The 24,893-nt window shown below is 43.9% G+C and overlaps 1 long non-coding RNA gene across 1 annotated transcript; it reads left to right on the plus strand.

Annotated features, from left to right (window-relative positions):
* The first annotated feature begins 14,948 nt into the window (after window positions 1-14,948).
* Window positions 14,949-23,664, plus strand: LOC115896412. Its single transcript, XR_004056283.1, has 3 exons — window positions 14,949-15,095; window positions 15,834-15,916; window positions 23,322-23,664. It is a non-coding gene; the product is annotated as an uncharacterized LOC115896412 (long non-coding RNA).
* Window positions 23,665-24,893: the final 1,229 nt, after the last annotated feature.

Genomic DNA, 24,893 nt, shown 5'->3' on the forward strand with positions numbered 1-24,893 from the left:
CCCAGGAAATTGTTTTAAATTGTCCTCTGCTAACTACATACTAATCAGGTCAGCAAACCTACCCTCTGGAGACAACAAGACTAACCTCACGTTCATGTTCCTTTCACCCGGGGCTCTGCAACCTCAGGAACTAATCAAAGCTGTGCCCATTCATTGAAAAGAGAGGTGCACGTCTCATTCTTAATATTGAAAAGAGAGGTGTACGTCTCATTCTTATTGAAAAGAGAGGTGTACATCTCATTCTTATTTTTAAATCAATGAATAAACAATCAAACTTCATCCAAAGGCAAGTTACACTTTGGCACAATAATCTGACTATTGGATTCTTCAGTGTAGCATAAAAATAAGAAATTGCATATATATGTATTTGGGGATTTAATAATTAATGTTCATATAAACGTACAGTTAAATAATTTCATTTCCTCTACCGTGGTCACTGGAAATATTTTCTAACTTCATTCTAGGACTTAACACTGGGCATACTCCAGTCACTCAAGTTTCACTGGAGTCATTATCGTATGTTCTGACTTCTGGCTGCTTCTCCTCTTACCTCCTTTTCCCACACATCCTCATCAGTTTCTGTTTGGTGAGGAGACAAGAGGCAGCAGGTCTGACTGTCAAGGAGCAGCCCCTGCTCAACAGTGGAGCAGAGGCTGACTTTATTACTTATGTAAGTAAAGGAGAGCTAGGCCTGTGAAAGCCAGCTTCCCTAAGTAAAGTGGGCTTCTATCTTGTATAATGTAGGGTTCAGGGATTGGTGCATTGTTAGGGGCAGCAGGAAGTGGGTACTCTAGTGATTTTGCTGACATTCGTGGGAGCACAGCCCCCAAAGCACCTACACCGAAGCACCTACACTGTGGAAACGCATCACTGATTGATTATAGGAATTTGAACAGAATCTGGTAGACTTGTGGATTGGTGTTTGAACAGGATTCTTGGAATCATGCGTCAATTCACCCTGCTGTAAAATGACATATTTTCCTCGGAGTGCTGGAACTCTATTAAAATTCTCAGCATCTCCTTTAGGAGCCCCTCAGCCAACACTGCAGAAGACGCTACCGGAAATTGTCCAGGTCTTCTCTAATATTGTTGACTTTTTTCTTGAAGATGGTATTCTATTCAAAATGATCTGGTTTTCTCATTGTACACATCAATCAATGTGTGTTTGCCCTATTTGGGTTTTTTAATCCTTTGTTGGATTATCTGGTGGAGCAGTAGTAGTGGTAGAGAAGTACTCATGAGATATTAAAACACCACACACATTATAATGAAGAGGAGATGGTGGTGTTAGTCCATGATCCAGGAACAGCGTGAAGTGCTACCAATGGTTTACAATACCCACAAGTTGACCAAAATAAAATCTAAGACTGCACTGTCATCCCTAACTACTTGGCTGAAGAAAGTAATCTGGTTTGTTATATTCGTCAAAGTGAAAGGTAAGTTTTTGACAACACTTCAGGTTGTGCGGTATCAATAAATGGAACCACTAATTCCAGGTACCTCGCCTACCTGATGCTATTTATATACACAGGAGCACTTTCATCTCTAGAGCCGATGTTGAGGGAGACATAATCCACCAAGGTGTTAGAGAATCTACACTTGGAATGATCTGTTAGATTCACAGAACATGTCCAAAGGTTATTGCAAGAGAGCTGAGCTGTAGAGTGAAGCTGGTGATAGTCTTTAACAAAGTCTAATTCTAAGCAAGTTATTTAGGATAGCAAGAGGAGCCTGACAGATTAGGACAAAAGTGAGCTTACCTTAAACTCTTTTTATTTTTTTGAGACAGAAACTCGCTCTGTCACCCAGGGGCTGGAGTGCAGTGGTACAATCTCGGCTCACTGCAGCCTCCGTTTCCCAGGTTCAAGCGATTCTTGTACCTCAGCCTCCCAAGTAGCTGGGATTACAGGCACGTGCCACCACACCAGGCTAATTTTTTGTATTTTTTCAGTAGAGACAGGGTTTCACCACGTTGGCCAGGCTGGTTTCAAACTCCTGACCTCAAGCAATCCGCCTGCCTTGGCCTCCTGAAGTGCTGGGATTACAGGCGTGAGCCACCATGCCCGGCCAGTTTAAACTCTTAAAGGGATAAGATATGACCCCCCAGAACTACAGGACACAAGTGTGCAAGAAGAAAACACAATCAGCAGTGTTTCTAGGAAATCCAGGGAATGTTGTTGACGTGGTCATGGTGGAAGCTGTCTACCTGATTGCATCAGAATCCTATTTCTGCTGTAAAAACTCACTACAAAGTTAGTGGCTTAAAACAACATGGATTTATTATCTTACAGACGTGGAAGTCAGAAGCCGAAAATGCGTTTCCCTGGGCAGAAACCAGCGAGTGAGCAGGGCAGCGTTCCTTTCTGGACCCTCTAGAGGAGAATCCAGGCGTTGCTTTCTCCAGCTTCTAGAAGCGCCCACGCTCTGTGGCTGCTGGTTCCTTTCTCCATCTCCAAGTCGGCAATCTCATCACTCCACCTCCACTTCCAGGGCCTCTCCAACACTGACTCTCCTGCCTCCCACTGTCACTTTTTTTGAGACTGAGTCTTGCTCTGCCTTCCAGCCTGCAGTGCAGTGGCGTGATCTTGGCTCACTGTAACCTCCACCTCACAGATTCAAGCAATTCCTCTGCCTCAGTCTCCCAAGTAGCTGGGATTATAGGCATGTGCCACCATGCCCGGCTAATTTTTGTATTTTTAGTAGAGATGGGGTTTCGCCATATTGGCCAGGCTGGTCTTGAACTCCTGACCTCACATGATCTGCCCACCTCAGCCTCCCAAAGTGCTGGGATTACAGGCCTCTGTGCCTGGCCCCCTCTGTCACTTATAAGGACCCTGTGACTACACTGAGCCCACTGGAAAAATTAGGAAAATCTTCCCATCTCAAAGTTAGATGAAAAGCAACCTTCATTCTAAGCGCAACCTCAGACTCCAAGCTTTAGGACGTAAATGTCTCTGAGGGCCATTATCCTGCCTACCACCCTCTGAAGCTGAGCATTTCATCATTTACCTGATTCCTAATCTGCCAAGCTCTCTACCTCTTGTGCAGTCAGACATGAAATCCTCATAAGCTTCCCAGTTTACTTTGTGGAAAAGACTGAGTTCTTTGAACCCAGTTGGTTCTTCTTCTATTATATCGTACATGATCATGGGAACTTTGTTCCTAAGGTAAAGAAAAATTTGAAAGTGAGGTTACTACACACTATCACTATCTTCATTTAAATTTTATTTCAAAAATTGCACTTTACCCCTAGATTAGACACCCACCTCCATGCAGAAGGCAGAGCACCTGCTGAGTGGAGTCGATTGAAAACACCATTCCAGGAGCAATGCAGGGCAGTGGCTATGACCACGTAAGACGCACAAGGGCGGAATCACCATCTCGTTTACTGGAATACCTCCACTGTCTCACACAGGGCCCGGAACGTGGCAGAAGCTCAATAAATATTGATCAACTTATTGAGCGTACATCAGCTTTGGAGGCAGAGTTCTGGACTTGATATTAACTCCGTGTCCATAGTAGGTTATTGACCTCTCTGTGCCATGGTTCCAAAAACAGGATAATAAACGTGCGCTTCTCCATATAAGTGAATTCAGGGAAAGTTCTTCGTACAAATAAGTGAATTCAGGGAAAGTTCTTCATACAATGGAAGCGTCCGTAACTGTTGACTTTTATAGTCAGCTCACTTCAACGTAAGCCCCAGAAGGGCAGGGACACTGCTGCTTTCAGTCACACCAGCATCCCCAGCAGCCAGGTCAATGTCTAAGACACTACAGACAATCCATAAACATTTGGGGAATGAACAAAATTACGTTATTACCACACTTTCATGTGCGCATGACTAAAGAATTTCTCAATTATTTTTGTAATTATGAAATATACTTAATCTTCTCCTTTACAAATAGCCAGATTTTTCTTTTTTAAAACTTGTTTATTTTTATTTCAAGTAAAATACCAGATATGTAGTCTTTTCTCCCTTTCCTCCACCCTTCCCCCTGCAAGTCGCCAAAGTCCATTATGCGGTTCTTATGCCTTTACATCTTCATAGTTTAGCTCCCACTTACGAGTGAGAACACACGATGTTTGGTTTTGATTCACTTTGTATAGAATAATGGCCCCCAGCTCTGTCCAAGTGGCTGCAAAAGACATTATTTTGCTCCTTTTTATGGCTGAGCACTATTCCACGGTGTATATATACCACATTTTCTTTAACCACTCATTGATTGATGAGCACTTAGGTTGGTTCCATATCTTTGCATTGCGCAGTGTTGGTTCCATATCTTTGCATTGTGAATTGCGCTGCATAAATATGGGTATACATGTTTCTTTTTCATATAATGACTTCATTTCCTTTGGGTAGATAATAGTGGGATTGCTGGATCGAATGGTAGCTCTACTTTTAGTTCTTTAAGGAATTGCCATACTGTTTTCCATAGTGGTTGTACTAGTTTATATTCCCACCTCCAGTGTAAAAGTGTTCCCTTTTCACCAAATCCATGCCAACATCTATTTTTTTTTGCTTTTAAATTATGGCCATTCTTGCAAGAGTGAGGTGGTATTTCATTGTGGTTTTAATTGGCCCAACTTTAAGACAAGGTTTCACTCTGTTGCCCAGGCTGGAATGCAGTGACGTGACCACAGCTCACTAATCTCAAACTCCTGAGCTCAAGTAATCCTACTGCCCCAGTCTCCCAAGAAGCTGAGACTACAGGTGCCTGCCATCATGTCTAGTAATTTTGCTGACATTTTTGTAGTGATGGAGTCTCACTATGTTGCCAAAGCTGGTGAAATACCCCAAATTTTGAAGGGAAAAGCTAATTTGTTCACAATTCTGAGGCCTGATTATTTGCTCAATAAAAGTAATGTTTCCTTAATTTTGATTATGCTTCTGGTGTTTTCTGTGTGATACATATTATTCCTGAAATGATGCTCTATTTAAAAAGTCAAAGTGAAGTACTTTTCAAATGAACACTTGTTTCCTATTCCTAATGTATAAATTTGCATTGAAATAGTTCAGTATGTTTTTGTAATTTTAGTTTATTTATAACACTTCCTCAATGGCTGGATGTAAACTTCAGAATCCTGATTATTTTATAAACAAAAGAATATTATAAACCAATGTAGTCCAGACAGTGTGCTTGGTTAAAATCTGGGATAGTAGCCAGGTGCAGTGGCTCAGGCCTGTAATCCCAGTACTTTCGGAGACTGAGGAGGGTGGATCACAAGGTCAGAAGTTTGAGACCAGCCTGGCCAATATGGCAAAACTCCATCTCTACTAAAAATACAAAAATTAGCTGGGTGTGGTGGTGGGCACCTGTAGTCCCAGCTACTCGGGAGGCTGAGGCAGAAGAATCACTTACACCCAGGAGGCAGAGGTTGCAGTGAGCAGAGATCGTGCCACTGCACTCCAGCCTGAGTGACAGAGCAAGACTCCGTCTCAAAAAAAAAGAAAAAAAAATCTGGGAAAGTATTACATGGGACCCATTATGTGGGACTCTAGATTTGGAGTAATAAAATTGAAGAATATGGAAATGAAAGACCTTTTAATGATTGTATTACACTCTTGCAAATTAATAATATGGTCTTTTCTCAGTGCTAGTTCTTGATGTGTCTACAACATTACTAGAGTCTCCCACTCTTTGGATATGTCTAATCATCCCTGAACCAAGAAATTGTCACACTGTGCAAGAAGAATTTAAGGACATCTCCCAAGAGAAGAATCCTTGTGTCTATGGAGAACCCCACCAAAAAGGGTATCCTGTATGTGATTTATGGGAATTCACTTATTATCATGTCTTGTGGATTTTAACAATACTAGGTACTTATTGATTACATAATTAATCAGTTGTAGCATGTTAAATATTGTGGTGTTTTTAGCATATGCAAATAAGAAACTAGACTTTAAGTTTTTGAGCACAAGGTGCTTGATATACCTCCTTAGAAGATCAAGTCCTCTTCCTTCTTTCAACTTGAAAAAATTGTAAGGATATGCTTATTTTGTGCTCAATTTTTAAAATGTTGTTTTTTCTTAGTAAAGAGTTGTTAATTATTTATGTTTTTCAGTCACTGTGCAAATAATTGAACATTTGGGAGTAGGTAACACAAGCAAGCTCTGCACCTGGGAAGCTAAGATTCTAGCAAGACTGACAGTGAACATGCACACCAAGTAGCCAACCAAGATACAAACGTGCCTGTGCCAAGGATAATGTGAACAGTGTACAAGGATGCAGTCAGGGACAAAATTTGCTGAATAGTCAAGGAAAGCACTCCAGGGAATAATGCTTAAGCTAAGTTGAGGCTGCAAATAATTCCACCTTGTCAAAAGCAGGGAAGAGTAAAGAAAAACAGAGGGAAGGCTGATGATGTTGGATGAAGCTTCTTGAGAAGGGGAGGAAGCTGTGGGTGGGCGTGAATGCAGAAAGGCATCATAGAAGAGACTGCAGGAGGGACAGCAGTCTGAGCTCATGTGCATGAAGGTCCCATCAGGGAAGTGGACTTAATTTAAAATGCAATGCAGGAAGGTAGCAAAGAGCCCTGAGACGGTGTGGTCTGACCCATGTTAGTAAGTATGGAGCAGATACACTGTGGGTGTATGAAAAAAGGAAGTACAGAGAAGGAGTTTGTTGACATGACTTAGAAGAGAAGATGGTGCCTTGGTCTATGTAGGTGGCAACACTATAGAGAGAGTGCGCTGGTTGGGTGAATGTGGTGGGGAGGGAGACCATGGGGAGAAGTTTTAGATTGGTTGATGATTCATGGTCAGGGAGAGGAAGAACCTGGAAGCACTCAACAGTTTCTGGCTGAAATCCCAGGGGAACTAATGGACTCAATTTCTAAGGCAGCAGTGAAAATGGGCATCATTGCTATGAATATATTCAAGTGTGTGAAAAACAATCACTTCAGATTTACTTACTTGAGTTTTGTCTTGATTTCAGGAAGACCTGCTTTTCATGATACCTACATAGTTGTTTTTCTCATTATAAAATGTACTAGGATTATTTATTCCACATTTTAGAATTTGAATAATCAAGTATGTCCAAATATGTTCGATTATTGCGTGTCACAAAATGATCTATTTATTTAAGCAGTATCCATGATCTATTTATTTAAGAGTATCAGGAGAGATTGAGATATTTCTATTCATATGAATATAAATATATATGTGGAGACAGTCAGAGCTGTTTCTAGATAGAAGACAGCTCATTAAGTTAAGTGAATTAACTGGTTAGCAGACTAGTTACAGGTCATAACAACATTTTCAATTTTTTCAAGTTTTGATAAAATTAGTTATATGGTTTATTAATTATAATGAGGCAATGGAGGGTGTAACTGTTTTCATACCTAGATATTTTAATATAAATCATTAAATAATTGGTAGGACAAGCAGACAAAAACAATACATGATTTTGTACAAAATTATAAAAAATCAACATAATGAACATACACAATAATGTTCAATCTAAGTGAATGCAGAACATTTATTAAATTTATCATATGATCAACCATGTAATTAACATAGAAATATAAATAAAATCTATAAAGATTGGAAGGAAAGAAATGCAATACACCAAGAAAAATAAATAAAAGATACACTTAGAGAGGAATAAATTAAACTGTTCTTATTTGAAAATGACATCTTTTTGCATGTAGAAAATCGAAAACAATTTGCAAACAATTAAAATAAACATAAACATTTAGCAGGACTCTGAATATAAGGTCAAGGTACAAAATTCAAATATATGCTATAGATTAGCAAAGTGATGAAAAGTAAACTATAAAAGACAAATTCTGTGTATTATTATCAAAACCAATACAATGTTTAGAATGAAACCTAACAGGAGATATGCAAGACCCCTATACTGAAAACTAAAAAATATACATGAGGAAAAATGGAAGAAGATCTATATAAGGAAGAATATACAAAGACCATATGTTGGAAGGGTTAATATTTTTAAAGGAACAATTTCTACAAGTTGAGATCTAGATTTGAGTCAATCCTGAGCAAAATGGCATCAGAAATGATGATGATGATGATCATGATGGTGGTGGTGATGGTGGTGATGGTGGTGATGGTGATGATGATGGTGATGGTGATGATGGTGGTGATAGTGATGATGGTGGTGGTGATGGTGATGGTGATGATGATGGTGGTGATGGTGATGCTGGTGATGATGATGGTGGTGATGGTGATGATGGTGGTGATGGTGATGATGGTGATGATGATGGTGGTGATGGTGATGATGGTGGTGGTGATGGTGGTGATGGTGATGATGGTGATGGTGGTGGTGATGGTGATGGTGATGGTGGTGATGGTGGTGATGGTGGTGATGGTGATGGTGGTGATGGTGGTGGTGATGGTGGTGATGGTGGTGATGATGGTCATGGTGATGGTGGTGATGGTGATGGTGATGATGGTGGTGGTAATGGTGGTGATGGTGGTGATGGTGATGGTGATGGTGATGGTGATGATGATGGTGATGATGGCGGTGATGGTGATGATGGTGGTGAGGTGGTGGTGGTGATGATGATGGTGGTGATGGTGATGATGGTGGTGGTGATGGTGGTGATGGTGATGGTGATGATGATGGTGATGATGGTGGTGATGGTGATGATGGTGGTGATGGTGATGATGGTGATGATGATGGTGGTGAGGTGATGATGGTGGTGGTGCTGTGGTGATGGTGTGATGGTGATGGTGGTGGTGATGGTGCTGGTGGTGATGGTGGTGCGGTGATGATGGTGGTGATGGTGATGGTGGTGGGTGATGGTGGTGCTGGTGGTGATGATGGTGATGGTGATGGTGGTGATGGTGATGGTGATGATGGTGGTGGTGATGGTGGTGATGGTGGTGATGGTGATGGTGATGGTGATGATGATGGTGATGATGGTGGTGAGGTGGTGGTGGTGATGATGATGTTGGTGATGGTGATGATGGTGGTGGTGGTGGTGATGGTGATGATGTTGGTGATGGTGATGATGGTGATGATGGTGGTGATGGTGGTGATGGTGGTGATGATGATGTTGATGGTGATGATGATTGTGGTGATGGTGATGGTGGTGGTGGTGATGGTGGTGATGATGGTGATGATGGTAATGATGGTGATGGTGGTGGTGATGGTGGTGATGGTGATGATGGTGATGATGATGGTGATGACAGCCATGACAATGTCAGAATTGGCCTGCTGAATGTGTGATTTATATGGAAATGCTAAAAATCAAAAATAGCCAGAGCAACCTTGGAGAAGAACAAGGACTTACGAACTATGTGTCAGGACTTATTTAAACCTCTAGTTGTTGTGACCACTTGATATTGGTGAAGAGGACAGAGAAGACCAACAGAGACAAAACAGAGGACCGAAAATGGACCACACTCATCACCTTATTACAGCGCAGGCAGCTAGGCAATCCAGGGGTGGGAAGGATGGTCATTTTAATAAATAGTGCTAGATCAATTGGAAATCCATCTAAGACCAAAACCAAAAATAAATAAATAAATAAACCATGACCCCAAACCTCACAGCCTACCCAAAACCAATTCCCGTTGCATCACAGCCCTAAATCTGAGACTTAAAATGGTAAAACCTTTAGGAATCAACACATGGGAGTATTTTAAGAAATCTTTGCCTACTGTACAAAAGCACTAACTATAAAAGTAAATGTGCATGAATTTGACTTCACTAACATTGAGAATTTCTGTTCAGGCAAAGACACAGTTAATAGAGTTAATATGCAAGCCACGCGCAGCGAAAGAGCATTTGCAATATCTCTATCTGATCACTAGTATCAAGAATACATAAAGTCTTCTTCTGTATGTTTACTTATGCTTCAGAACTCTCGTGGCCTCTAGCTCCCTCTTTTTTCTCCTCTGATTGGAAAATTGGGCAGATAACTGATGTGCTGGAGGCTCTACTTGATCCTTGCTCCTCAGTGGGGATCAGTGACCCACGGAGCACACATGCTCTTCACCTGGTCTCAGGTGCAATGTCCCCTCCCCAGCGAGGCCTTCCTGTTTCAGTCCCTTACTGTGCTGTACCTTCTGTCTCCAACATGTAATCACCACAATCACTGGGATTGGGGCTATACTCTGGGATTTAAGCTCTATGAAGTTGGGGTACCCAACTGGTTTACTACTGAATCCCCAGTGCCCATCCCAGGGCTTGGCAGTAGAGTTTATTGGATAAACAGGAATTGCATTTTAAATTAATTTTAATACCAAGTCATATTTTGGTGACCCAAGAGCTGGGGAAACTCTTGTCCCCTCATTGGACACCCTGGGCCTGAACCCTGCAGTTTTATAATCATGGCAGCTTTCAAGTCCTTGATTCAACCGAGCATGTCACGCCTGGCTGCCAAAGGGAGCCAAACAGTGTCTCACTGCTGACGCCTGCCCATCAGCACAGCTGCCTTCCTCCACAGCCCCTGGAGGCATTTGATGTCCAATAATTCTCCACTGTGAGGGTCCCTGTGCCATGTAGGGGCTTCAGCATCATTCCTGGCCTCCACCCATGAGACCAGTAGCCCCTATTCTCCTGGCTGTGACACCCAAAGCTGTCTCCAGACACTGCTGAAGGTTCCTTGAAGGAAAAAAATCACCCTTGGCTGATAACTCCTACCCTACAAGGACGAGATTTTGGGAAGTTGCCATCCAAAAATAGACTGTACTTGTAGTCACCCATACTAGTGCCATGCTGACAGAACAGGTCTTCTCAGCCGGTTCTACCATTTTCACCCCATCGCAGGTTCTCCAGTTGCTCCATGGGGCTTGCAGTGGGAGCAGCGGGCAAGGGCTCCAATCCTCTTCAAACCACACCCTCGGTTCTGGGCCTTGTGAGTGCAGCTTCACATTCTAGCATCCCAGCCTCCTGCCAGGTGCATTTTTTTAGGAAGATTATGATTCTAAAACCCATATGCCTATTATGATCACTTATTTTGGGTTACTGTATACCAAGCACTTTACACACCACAGGGCTGAATGGAATTTTACCCCTTGTAGACATAAGGAAGCAGAGGCTTAGAAATGCAAAATGCTTGGTGGAAGTCCCGCTGCAAGGGTCAAACCCACAGGACTGTACTGGAAACGGAGTTCTGTCTGCAACTCTCTGCTTTTCTGAGAACTCATAGCATTCCCGCCACCCAAGCCCCCCTCCCTACAACATCCCTATTCCAGGGTTAGCAGTAACAAAACATTGAACGGTCTTACACAGTGGCTACTCACCAACCAAAGGGACCCAAAGGGACATGCCTTGGTGTCTGAGCGGGGGCCTGGAGTACCCTGCAATCCCATCTGCCATCCTTTTAGGTGCTAGATGTGGTTGGCTAAGTTGTGGCATCTGGACACTCACGGCAACTTCTATTTATCCGTCAGTACACAGATGTCTCTGTATTTTAACCTCCTGTATAGCCAGCTGAACTCCACAGTGACCCCTGCCCTCCCAGGCATCCCACCCAGAAGAACAGCCATTGTCCAGCAGGCCCCTGCCACTGCTGATGGCTTCAGGTGGATACCTGGCCCAGCCTGGGCTAATGCCCTCCCTCAACGATTTGATCACCAGGCCTGGCTGGGTATGTGACCAAAACAGAACACTCAGATCCCTTTCCTTGGAGTCTGTAAAGTAGAAATGAGAGTGGTTCTATTATAGGCTTCACAGATGGGAGACAGTCAGTATGAAGAACAAGGCGAGTGACCAGGAGGAAAGTACACATCCCAAAAGCAAAACTGCTATTTACACATCCCGACATAATTGCTTGACTAATTACATTATATTAATTTTGGACTTAAAGATAGTATGGTCAAGGTGTTTTTTTTCCTATTTAATACTTATCACCATATATATGTATAGATATATGTATACATATATATATGTATGTATTTTTGAGAGATGGAGTCTTGCTCTATCACCCAGGCTGGAGTTCAGTGATGTGTTCATAGCTCACTGCAGCCTCAAACTCCTGGGCCTAAGCAATCCTCCCGCCTCAGCCTTCCGAGTAGCTGACACTAAGGGTGCTTTTTACCATGCTGGGCCACTGGGCTACTTTTCTTTGTAGAGATGGACATCTCCCTATGTTGCCCAGGCTAGCCTCAAACTTCTGGCCTCAAGAGATCCTCTGGCCTTGGCCTCCTAAAGCATTGCAATTATGGGTGTGAGCCACTGTGCCCAGCCATAACCTGTGATTAAATCAGATAGATGGATAGGTAGATAATGATGAAATGTGTATATATATATGTATGTTTGTGGTCTTTTTGTGTATGTATGTGTTGTGTGTGTATTTCTGTGTGTATGCGTTTTGTGTGTGTGTGTGAGTGTGAGTGTATTTCAAATCATTTCCAAGATCCTTAAAGTGAAAGACACCTGAAGATCTTCGATTCCAGTCTCCTCCTTGTACAGATGATGAAAGCAAGGACAGTTCAGCTCTTTACGTTTCTATCTTTCCATGAAAACACAGCTCTTAAGGACGGACATTCCAGTTCCCATGCGTGATGACAGCTCTACACATGTGCATTGCAGAGAGCATGGGGGTGCCCCAGGTGATCCCGTCCAAGGTGGGCACGTCCAGCTGCAGCCACATAAACTACAGCCTAAAAGGAAGAGCCACTCACACCCACCTGTGAGGGACACTCTGCCATTCTGTTTTGTTCTATTGTGGATTTTTCAGTTTCATGGAAGAAGGCAACATACTCTGCCCTCACAGAGTATCTGTCTACATCACAGCATCACAGAAAGTCCCTAGACAAGTCAGGTGTGGTGGCTCATGTCTGTAATCCCAGCACTTAGGGAGGCCAAGGCAGGCAGATCACCTGAGGTCAAGAGTTTGAGACCAGCCTGACCAACATGATGAAACCCCATCTCTCCTAAAAACACAAAAATTAGCCAGAAATGGTGGCACACACCTGTAATCCCAGCTACTCGAGAGGCTGAGGCATGAGAATCGCTTGAACCCAGGGGCAGAGGTTGCAGTGAGCCGAGACAGCACCACTGTACTCCAGCCTGGGTGATGGGTAACAGGGTGAGATTCCATCTCAAAAAAAAAAAAAAAAAAGAGAGAAAAAAGGAAGTCCCCAGACAGAAACGTTATTATGTACAGCTGGTTTTATGAGCCACAAAAAGGATGGCGATTGCATTGCATACAAAGCCATGAGGGGCGGTGGCACTGCCTAATGTGGGTAGGACTAAAATGTCACTGGATTCACTTCTGGCAATTATCTGGAAAATAATGCTCTGGAGCAGAAATCATGGCCCACCCTCATCACCAAACTTTATCCTTTAGGGCCAGGCACTTCACGACACATGAGATGGATTCCGTACCACCACCTGCGCCCAGCTCTGGCCATCAGAACACGGGCCCTGCTCTGGCATAGCCATTCATGCTGACTCTTAACCCACAAAAGACTAAATAAATTCTAAGATTATTCCAGAGATCTTTTCTCCCTGAGTCTTTTAAATCACTCCTGTGATTATGCTCTGATGTTACCATAGCTATTACTTAGCTGAGAGACAAAAAGTTACTAAAGGGACACGGTAACTGGCATTGATTATTTCAAGGGTATGAATAGAAAGGAGAAATGAACTTATTCTACCACAGGTAGGGCCAGCGGATGTCTTATCCTCTTGTACCTGTGTCAGTGAAGGGTGGAAATTGCAGAAAGACATATTTAGCTCAATAAAAGAAAGACATGTCTGATAGCTTGATAATTCGGCTAAAACAGAATAGACTCATTTGCATGGAGGCAGGACCGTCATTCCTGGAAGTTTCCAACAGAAACCGGTGACCATCTGTCAGAAGCATGACAGCAGGGGCTCGTGAGGGGATGGAGTATTAGACTGGGTGATCCTTGTGGTGAACATGGGGGTTCTCTACCTGGATCCCCACCTCAGGGTCGAGGCAGCATCCCCCAGATGTTGAAAATATTCCCTGCTAAAAGCTCACAGAATTGACTTGCCTAAGTTCACACCCCTTCTCAGGGGATAGCCACTGGCTTGATGACAACCTCCAGTCAAGCCCGAGGATCATCGAAGCTCCAGGATCGCCGAGGCCTCAGCTGCAGCTGCATTCAACGCCAGCTTCTTCTCCTGCTCAACCCTGCCTCTTCACGAAGACACCTCCCCAGCTCTTGCCTGCAAACCACTGCATGCCTCGCTCCAAAGAGCTCAGGCTAAGGCAGTCCATCAGCCCCCTTCGAGTGTTTATAATTCTACCATTTATTCTCTTTCCAGACAGAGAACACTTACAGATATGTCACAACTTAATTCCCATGCCTTTGCTATCTCGAGTACAGCCAGTCAGAGTGTGGTGAGAACCACTGCCAGCCTTCTCTCCCTTCAGCACTCGTGATGTGTCCATCTGTGTTCTCGGTACTATACCAATGAGGCAGGGAGAGTCCTGGAAATTATGTCCACAGGAGAGACTCCCAGGAGCCAATGTGGATCACAATGCTGAGGACATCCAGACACACTGTACAGGGGATGAAGAACGCAGAGATCCCAACACCGTCCCTCAATAGCTATGCCTTGAGATCAGGCTCCCAGAAACCCGGGCCCCCACCTGCACATCCCTGCCCCGGCTCACCCTCTACACATCACCTGTGCCCAGGAAGTGGTGAGCCAGTGAAGGAATAAATGAATACAAGAATGAAGGACCTTTGCATCCCATGGCCAATCCCTCCAAATACATTCAGCAAACTTCACTTGGCATCCTGCAGGCCTCACGCTCTTTAGACATATCCAGGCTGCCCACAATATTGGCCGAAAATGAATCATCCTGAGCCTAAGCAGGCTGTGTGAGGCCAGCGTTAACTATCCTCCCTCAGCTTGGTTTCCTGGAGCTGGGGCACACTCTCACCCGGGCACTGTCTCAGGCAAACGGCTTCCAATTGTTTATTTCTTACTTGCCATATAATGTCCCATTCAGGCGTCCCAGGCATGCCATAAAAATGCAGGATGCCAAATTTGAAGGAACTTCAGAAGTTTTCCAGTGTGTTCCCCTCAGACCCACAACCTCTAGAGCCTCAGCCATCACCATGTAAATGCTAATGAATGACAAGTGCCACAGAGGACTTTCATCTTACCATTTGATGAGGAAGTTGGCTCTGGACATGGGTCAGCTGGGCCATTTAGTTAAAATTTGGTGCTAATGAGAGCAAGATAGAGACTCAGGCCCCTTATGGCCAATTAACTCTGTGCAAAGAGAAAAACTCAGTTCTGTGGTCAAAAGCTATCCTCTTCAACACGGTTAGCTATTCTAGAAACGTGTGATGTTGACCCCAAAGGGGAATGGAGTGTAAGAGGAGAGGCAGTTCAGCGATGACGTCCTCACAGCCTGGAGAGGCAGCTGACAGCAGGAGAGTGATTGTCGGCAGGTTAGGAGATGTCTCACTGTTTAGGAATGACAGAAATAAATCTTTTGAGCTGCAGACAAACATTTTGTTTAGTTAGGTCCAGGTATCTCATTGAGGAGCGGCTTTGGAGATCTTGTTTCTAAACCTTTGGCTTTTGTGGAGCCATTGATTTCACTGCTTCATTAGTTACCCACAAGGTAAACACACTTTTGAATGCAATTTTACCTTTTGTTCACTGATCACTTAACAGACTTATAATCCCTTAGGTTTAGAAGGATCCATACAGGTGACTCTTCTTAGGTAACCAATCCATGCTTACTGTGCCTGGTGACAAGCCATTGCCCAATCTATCTCTCGCCACCTCTGGAAAAAGCAAAGTAGGGAGTCTCCCAGAGAGCAATTCATCTGGGGGCACTCTGACAACCAGAAAGCTCTGGTTGATGCTCGGAGCATAAACCAGACACATCACGAGGTGGATTTGTTTGTTCCCTTTTCCTAGAACAAGGATGATTTCTGCCTTGCTTTGACACAACTAATGGAGGTCACTGAAATAATCTTTCCCACTAGGAAGACTGTCACAAGGTGAGTGCTCGATGGCCCCTGCACCCAGACAGAAAGAAGCACCATGCCCTAAGACGCCCCCCTAAATGCACATGGCCACCCGGGTCTCCTTCCCTTCTAGACTGTTTTTTTTTTTTTTTTTTTTTTTTTTTTTTTTTTTTTTGAAGGCAGTGAACAACTATTTTCATCTTTCACTCTCAATTCCTGGCAAAATATTTAGCATCCAAGAAATATTTTTGGATGAATTAACTAGTAGGCGATCCTCTCACTTTCTCTGCCTAAGCATATAAAATTATACCAGATAAAAAAGTCACGCTCACAGGCCCCTGTCTTCTGTCCTCACCTGGTGAGGCCTCCGCAACACCACCCCTAAAACTCACGCTAGCACAGTGGACATCACCCACTAACACACACTCACACTAACACGGTAGACATCAGCCACTAACACACACGGCAGCCCTGGACTCTTTTCCCCTGGATGTCCAAGGGAATTCCCCAGAGGGATCAAGAGTTCCTCAGAGAAAGAGGCAACCTTCGTCTTCCTTGTATGTAAGCACAATTTCCCCCCTGCAAGAACCACAGTGTGTTCATCCTGTCTGTAATACCTTAGGATGGGATGGTATCCGGGTCCCTCCGGAATGAGCTTCAGTTCTAAGGTTTTGAAGGGAAACAAGAAGCAAAGGATCTTGGGCCAAGTATTTATCTTTTATGAAATGAGGTGAAATGAGCCAAACCATTGCAGAATTAACTAGGAATGAAATTTAGTTCTATAATATGATTACTCAAGTTGCAGATAATAACAATTGTGAAGAATTAATCTGAGGATTTGCCCTTTCCTTGGAGTTGTAGCTGAGTGTGGGGGAAAGAAGTTCTTTAGCTCCAGGAATGATGTCATCTCATTCTGCTCCATTCACTCTTTCTCAAAGTGGAGTAGCACTAGAAGTACAGAGTGGATTGATCTCTTGTCACAAGCCAAAAGATTTAGACTTTGTATGCAGTAAATATTTATTGAATGAACACATAAATTTAAAAGTTACATGAAATATCACCTCAAAAACCTCTTAATTATTTCATATCTGTAATTCAAAATACAGTATTTGCTATTTGTCCAAAGATATTTAAATCATAGGTAGTTCTAAAGACTAAAACCTGCCAGCTTTTTTTTTTTTTTTTTTTTTTTTTTTTGCTATTTCTGAAAATAAACATTAGTCTACTTCTCAGCACTCAGGTATAGGGTATATTCAATGATCACCGCTGAGTCACAAATATGGATGCTTAAAATGATTTTCTCTGAGCTCTTAGCAAATACTCAACACATAGAAGCTTGCATTATTATTATCATTTTTGAATATGGGTCCCGGGAGTCCCTCACTAAACAAGAGCTTGCTGATTAACCTTGAATCCAGTACATGCTGCCACTGACACAATCCCACCTCACTCTCCCTCAGTCCCCTTCTCCAGAGATCATCTTGAATGGGAAGAGAAGGCAGGTGACCTTTGCTATTGATGTGTGCACCACAAGCATGAGGTCCCACGGTTGCCACCAGGAATTGCCATCTACTCAGGACCTGATGAAGCGCTGCCCAGACAGCTCTGTAATCCTACACCAGCACACCAATATGTGTGCTAAACTGATCAATAATAAGATTGATACATCTTCTACTTGGGTAAGTTAATCTTCTTATTGATCAGTGTAGCAAACATATTGCTTTTCTTGGGCAGCCTTCCTCTCTGGCTCTTCTCCCCCACCTCAACGCCCTGGTTGTCTGGTGCTATCAAGAAGAGAAATAGAACAACATTTTCTACATTAAATGCTTCCATTACATCAGGATCATCTTAGCCAGCTGCAAATATCTCCTAGAGGAGAGGATTTATAACCGGCAGGTGCCCAACTCATTTTTCTGTGTGTGTTAGAATCTTGATAATGACCTGGGCTTCTCCTCGCTCACATTTAGCATGTAGATTTTAAATTAATAATAGTTATCCATTGAAGGCAGTGCTTGCCTTTGCCATTACAGCACCTACAGCAAAGATCTGAAAAATTAAGACTACAAACAAAGCCAGCATAAGGCACACACCCAGTCTATTCCTGTTGTATTCTTTTTCCTATTCAAGACAGAGTAAAAGTGGGAGACACGGGAAGCAATTTCAGAGGACAGAAAGGGGCTAGCCCCAGGCAGGAGAATGACGGAGAGAAGAACTTAACAGGAATGTTTATTCTAGGAAGATAATCCAATTCAGGGACCCGATTTCTCCTCCTACGTCCACACTCACACAAGGAGACTCCGGGTCAGACGCCTCACCTCCAGCTCTGTGGCAACTCCCTCTGTGACTTGGCAATTACCGTCGCCCGTACCCAGAGGCTACAGAAAAGCTGGGTTTCTAACACACAGAGCATTGTTGTCAGATGCGGAAGGGCAATCCGGTGCTGGAGTGCTGTCCAGACACGCAGGGCCCCTGCCAGCCCCTGGCAGGATGGGAGGAGACTTGAGAGGGGGCGTGCAATGGCGCCTTCTAGAAGAGAGGCCTTAGCAGCTCTGAAAGCCACACGGTGTAACGTGGAGCCAGAATGTGGTGTCTCCACCAGAGCGTCCTGCGGTGGGGCATGCGGGCTTACAGCACAGCGGGAACAGTGCTGCGGCTCCTTGGAGCAGCCACCAGCCACAGCCAGTCAGCCAGGGGGAGGGAGGGTTGCCAGGTGAGCGAATCTGCGGGTGAACGAGCACACCGCCGCTGTGGAGGGAGAAACGTAATTTCTGACCCATGGACCACGTACTGGGGGAGACTCCTGTGCACCGAAGACTATTCTTAAAGGAGAATTGGGCCTCCTGAACTGGTGGGCTCTGGAAGGCAGCAGCTGGCTCAGGTGTGTGGAGATTCCCAGTGTCAGGAGGTGTGCTGGGGACAGCCAAAGACAGATCTTCAGGAACTGCTTCCGAGCACCAACACACTGGTACTCTTTCCTGACTGCCAGCACCTTTGCCACGTCCAGGAAACATCAGTTCTGGAGCCTTGGTCAGGGCCCTGCCTGTGCCCGTTGCAGACTTTGTCAGTCTGGAGGCCTGTGACACAAGGAAGGCTGTCAAGCTCCCCTTCCTCCTGAGCAAGCACTCGGAGGTGCCTTCCACATGCCACAAAGGAGCCCGCTCAAATGAGAAGGCGATGGGTTTAAACCCTTTGGAAAAATCCTTAGTTGGCAAAGGAGAGTCAAGTGCAGCCTTCCCTCTGCCACCTGGACGTCTCTCTGGGCTGGGTTATGCCCGTCAGTGAGCTGGCTTTGCTCTGCTGGGGCCCCACGGGAATGCACGCAGTGTTTTGATGGTTGGTAGGATGCTGTGTCTTTCGGATCGCTCCCCTGACCCCCACACTCCACAGGATAGGGTCATCAGTGTTTGCTGAATGATGTTTGAATAAAGGCAAGTCAGAGGCTCAGCCCAGGAAAGCCCATCCTTTTCTAGAATCTCCTGGTGGACAACTTTGAGTTCAGCTTGCTTGATTTGCTTTTCTAACACTGAATTTTGATAGCTCTGTGACTACTTTGGGGGAGGCTATTATGGCTCAGGGCTGACTTTCATACTTCATACAAGCACATGTTGCTGAATTTGATCATCACTAAAGTGTCCACGTGGGAGGAAGGGGGTCACCTTCCCCCATGCTGCATGGGCAAAGAAACTGAAGTGCATAGTCTTGCTGGAGACTCCAAGATATTTGGTGGTCAAACTGGAGGCGAGCTTGGTTCCCTGTGCTTTGCCAGGTGTGAGAGACTGAAGAATATTCAGAGTTTTCCTTGAGATCCGAACTCTGGGCGGCCCCTCTGGGGTCAGCATCTTAGAACATCGTGAAGATAACCAGCAAGTCCATATCGGGAAAGGCTCTGGAAGGGCACAGCTGTGCCTTCTCCATGGCTCCATCTCTGGTGGATGAGACTCTATTCTGCGGCTTATAGGCAAGAAAGGAATCTTGGTTACAAACCCTCCCTACGCTGAGGGCCATGTAATTAATGTTCTAAAGCAGAGGAAGTGAAATCAAGGGTATCTGATGAAGCGGAGAAAGGCTCACTAGGCTCCAGGTTGCTCTGCTTTCTAAATGATAAATACAGTCTCCTTTACGTGGGAAAAATGCTTCACAATATCCATTAGGATGGAGGCCAACAACATGGTTTAAGGACAGAGCTGAGAGCTGCCACTCATGGATGGAAAGGTTTGTCCACTTCACGGCATGTGTCCAGGACCAGCAGTGACAGCTTTAAACACTCAAAACTTCACTTTATTTCAAAATTCCCTTCCACCTTACTCAGCCTGTATGTACAATGATTTTTTCCTTAGCCCAGAATCTGAACAAAACCAGCTCGAGAACAGGTTTTCTGCCCCTTGTATAGGATTAGAAGAAAGGTGGACATCAAAAAGCAGGAAGATTGAAAGTACCATGGGTGCCTGTGTGGGTCCAGCAATGCCCTGCAACCCTGGGCATCACCAGCTGTGTGCAGGGAACCACAAGCGCCCTTCTGGGGAGCTGGGTGCCGTCCTTTCTGCCTGGCACTAACAACCTGGCCAGGCTTCTGTTTTCAGGGGAACAAGGCTGAGCCAAGTGGAGAGAGTGAGTTATTTAAAACTGGTTCTGCCAACAGATCCCTGATTTCTTGCAACTGTTTTTGATTGACAGGCAAGTCCCTGTGTCCTTTTTATTTCTGTGAGTTAACTGAGGTTTTTACACTTTTTGCTAAAAAGGAAAAGATTTCCCTTTCTTGGCACTCAGGGAAATCTTTCTGCACAATATTTGCAACCAAGAGCTGGGGCATTGGGCCTTTTTCCTTGTCTTCTGTGGAATACCAATACTTTATTCTGAATCTGAGATATTCCTGATGGACCAAAAGTGAAAAAAAAATTTTAAATGAAGGTAAAAAAAGTCCTCCCTCTACTGTCAAGAGCAAAAGAATTCTCAGTATTTCTAGGACGAATGTTGGATGTGATCCTCTTATTTCACCTTTGGATAAATTCTCACTTCAAGCAAAACTCTTTTCCTTTGAAACTGCTGTTATGCAGACACATACCAAAATCACTCAAAAAGAATGTTTTGCCTCAGAATAATGTGATGTATTTAATGAATTCTGACTGTCGTTAATATGCTGGACTCTAAATGCCTTTCATTTCTACGTGTTCTTCTCTCTCTATGTTGGCATTGGACATCTGTCCTTAATTAGTACCTACTCTTGGATGGTTTTCTCAGCCAGGAATGATTTTGCCACACACAGTCCCCCACAGGGACATCTTGCAATGTCTGGAGATATTTCTTTTGAGTGGTCACCTTTGGGAGAGGGAGATGCTACTGGCATCCAGTGGTCGAATGTAGGGATCCCACCATGCACAGGCCTGCTCCCAAACCATCATCTGACACCAACGTCCAGATGCCAAGACAAGAAGTCCTCATCAGATAATGAGGACATTTGGCCAAACGGACAACCATACGTTCAATCTGACACAATTTACAGTTTCTAAGCTAATACACATGACTTTGGAATAAGTGGTCAATGCCATGTCTGCATACTAGGTACAGTATTTTTAAAAATTTATTCACACATAGGGTAGCTACCCCATGCCCACACTTTATAAGGAGCGTCCCTGAGAGATCTACTAAGGTGGAGAAGACACAGACACTCCACAACCCCAAAGCTAACAGAACATCACTACAGACAGGCCAAAAAGAGGGAGACACATGCAGTAGCCTGAAAAATAGATACAGGATGTTTTGCATTAAAAATAGGAAGGAGACAGGGTGACTCAATTTGGAAACAAAAGGTTGAAAACTCAACACATGTCTTTAGATAGACAGGAGAGAAGGCTATTCCTGAAACTGTTCATGAGAAATAGGGTTAGAGATGCCATTACTGAAAGAAAAAAAAAGAAAGAAGAATTTCACTGTGAATGATCCAAATGTAAAGACACTGGTTAGAAAAAAGCAAAACAAAAACCAAACAAACAAAAACAGGCCAGATGTGGTAGTTCACACCTATAATCGCAGCACTTTGGGAAGCAGAGGCGGGTGGATCACCTGAGGTCAGGAGCTCGAGACCAGCCTGGACAACATGGTGAAACCCTGTCTGTATTAAAAATACATTTAAAAAAATTAGCCGGGTGTGGTGATGTGTGCCTGTAATCCCAGCTACTGGGGAAGCTGAGGCAGGACAATCGCTTGAGCCTGAGAGGGAGAGATTGCAGCGAGCTGAGGTTGCACCATTGCACTCCAGGCTGGGCAACAAGAGATTCCATCTCAAAAAAAAAAAAAAAAAAAAAAAAAAAAAGAAAAGAAAAGAAAAAGAAAAAACAGCAACAACAAAATGATACTGAATAAAGAGAAAATGGGCTTCAGATAAATTTGGATTATTGTTGAGATTAATTCATTAGAAAAGCAACCTATAAATTAAGTATATTTTTTCTTCCAGTCTAGAGAAAATGCTAGAAATAATAGATTTCAGTTTGTTTGCGTTGAATATGCTAGGGTCACATTTTTGGGTAAAGTATGCCCAAAAAGAGAAAGGTAAATCAAAGTCTCACATTTTCAGAGCAGCAAAGGAATCTGTCACCTTTATAATATTTAACATATAAACTTAGCAATATATTGTCTACTGCTTAGAACTATATTAGCAGAAGGCTGCTGAGTTCATATACGACATTAGCAAGCAAGTTCCATTTCTTACAAATAAACACATTATATGAAATAATCGATACACAGTATTGCCCAATCACTGTGACCATCACATGCCTTCAAGTGGAAGGTTATAGTACTCAGAGATGAAGTAAGACAGTCTGGGTAACAGTTGACTACCTTTGGAAGCTTCGTGTTTCTTAAATTTTATTTAAAAAGACAAGCCCTAAATAGCTATATATACCCAACTCCTTAACATTGCATTTGCTCACTCTGTTCTTGAAGTCATAAAATGTCAATTTAAAAAAACCTTTCATTTTGTAATTTTCCTCAGAAGGATAACTCAGGATTCTCCAGCAGAAGCTTGAAATGCTATGGGTTGATTCAACCTCCAACCTATGGTAATTGAGTCTGCCTGCCTATGTTTTCAGCTCCGAAAAGGAAAAACATGACAACTGGCTGTGTTTTCAGACTGAAAAGGGCAAACCCAACTTTCAGTATAGGAAGTCTGAGTTGTGCGGCACAGAGGTACTGTAGGAAGGGTGCCCAGGTACCCACGTATAGTAGAACTGATGGTGAGAACTTTGATGGGAGATGGGAGAACACTTTCCAGAGAACAGTGGAAAAATGAATGCAAAATCATGAAGGAAAGGAGCATGGCCTTGAGTCACAAGCATGGGGTCCTTGCACAGAAATAAGCAGGAGGCAACTTTGTAAGCATTTGGGGATCCTAAAGTGAAATACCTTGCACGAAGCTGTCTGTATTTTATCCTGTGTGCACTAGGAAAGAAAGAATGAAGGTCCGCAATCAACACCGAGTTCTGAGAAGCTGACAGGGATGATGTTCTACCCAGCTCTCACCTAAAGGAGGACAGCCCCCAAGCCAGAGGAAGCTGTCAGAGAGCTTCTCAGCTGAGAATACTCTACGAGGTCCCAAAGGTTAAGGATGCCAGTTACAGAAGCTTGACAGAGCAAAAGGGAAGGATGTGTCACTTGGCCGTGTAGCTGACTGAGCTTAGGGAATAAGAAAGCAAACGCAATGGAGGTGACCAAGGGGTGACAACACTTCACCATCAAGATGAAGACCATACAGGGGACTGGGGGTCAGAGGGAAGCGAGGATAGGGAAGTAAGGAGTGTGCTCGGTTAGGAAAATGTAGATTACTGATGCGCCCTTGAGTTGTCTAGACAGAGGTGGCCAAAGACAGCTGGAAGATGGTCACTTAATATTAGGATTCAGGGCTGCCACACCACCCAGCTTCAGGAGTTACCTTTCCTCTTGTTTTCCATGTGCCTGGTGCTTCTCAGAGTTGTGTAGTATGGTGGCCTTGGGAAAGGGTCACTACTAATAGTTTCAAGGAGCCTGAAAATCAGTGCAACACACCTACCTGCATTCAGAAAGAATATCTCCTACTTTTGCTCGACTGATGTAGATCAATATAACACCCCTGCAGAACTCACATCTCCATACTCCATAGACCATTCGGACTATGGTCACACTCTTTCATGATATATTAGCTGCACATACACAGCCACATTTTCAGCTTCAGGACGAATGTGGAATATTCCATCCTGTCTGGACATACCTTGACCTCACAGCTCTGAAAGATTGCTGTTACAACATCCGCCCAGGTGTGTATCACCTACCTATGGGAACCTGAGCCGCCAAGTCCTCTTGAGTGTGGTTAGCTCCTATCAGCTCCATTCCTATCACTCCACATCCCTTTCATGTTTCTTTCCTGGGTATATTTTCGTGGATATTATTCAAGAAATATAAAATAAAAATTATGGACACAAAATTCTGCAGGCTGTGGTAGGGTAGAAACCAATGTGAATGTAAGTTAGCCACTGTGACTTCCAGAAGACGGTGAGCCAGAGGGTTGGTGCCTTGGTAACCTTCTAGCATGGCCCAGTCTGGAGTGCCTGCCTCAATTGCCCTGAACCTTTCCCTTAATACAACCTGTTGAGATAATGTCCCCAATGTCAACATTGTCAGTATCCCCACCCTTGACACTAGGGACATCGTCTCAACACGTATTTCCCCAGGAAGCAATGCTCAGTACATGCGTGAAGGTGAGCTTCCTTCATTTTAACGAGATTCCCCTTCCTGCACTCATCCTCAGGCGCCTCCAAATATCCAGGCATTCACACAAAGAGCTCCACGGGCTCATGGTCTATTATTTCTGTCACTTCCATAGGAATCTAAGTATTTTGCTTCATGAAATCATATAATATTAGACCCATGGAAACTTTTATTCAAACAAAACTATGCATGGATCCTTATATCCACATATACAAAACATGAAACAAAAGTGTAGCTGCTCTTGTTGGCATCAGAGGAGAGGGGTCCCAAGTTC

Source organism: Rhinopithecus roxellana, chromosome 3 (assembly GCF_007565055.1).
Source record: "Rhinopithecus roxellana isolate Shanxi Qingling chromosome 3, ASM756505v1, whole genome shotgun sequence".
NCBI lineage: Eukaryota > Metazoa > Chordata > Mammalia > Primates > Cercopithecidae > Rhinopithecus > Rhinopithecus roxellana.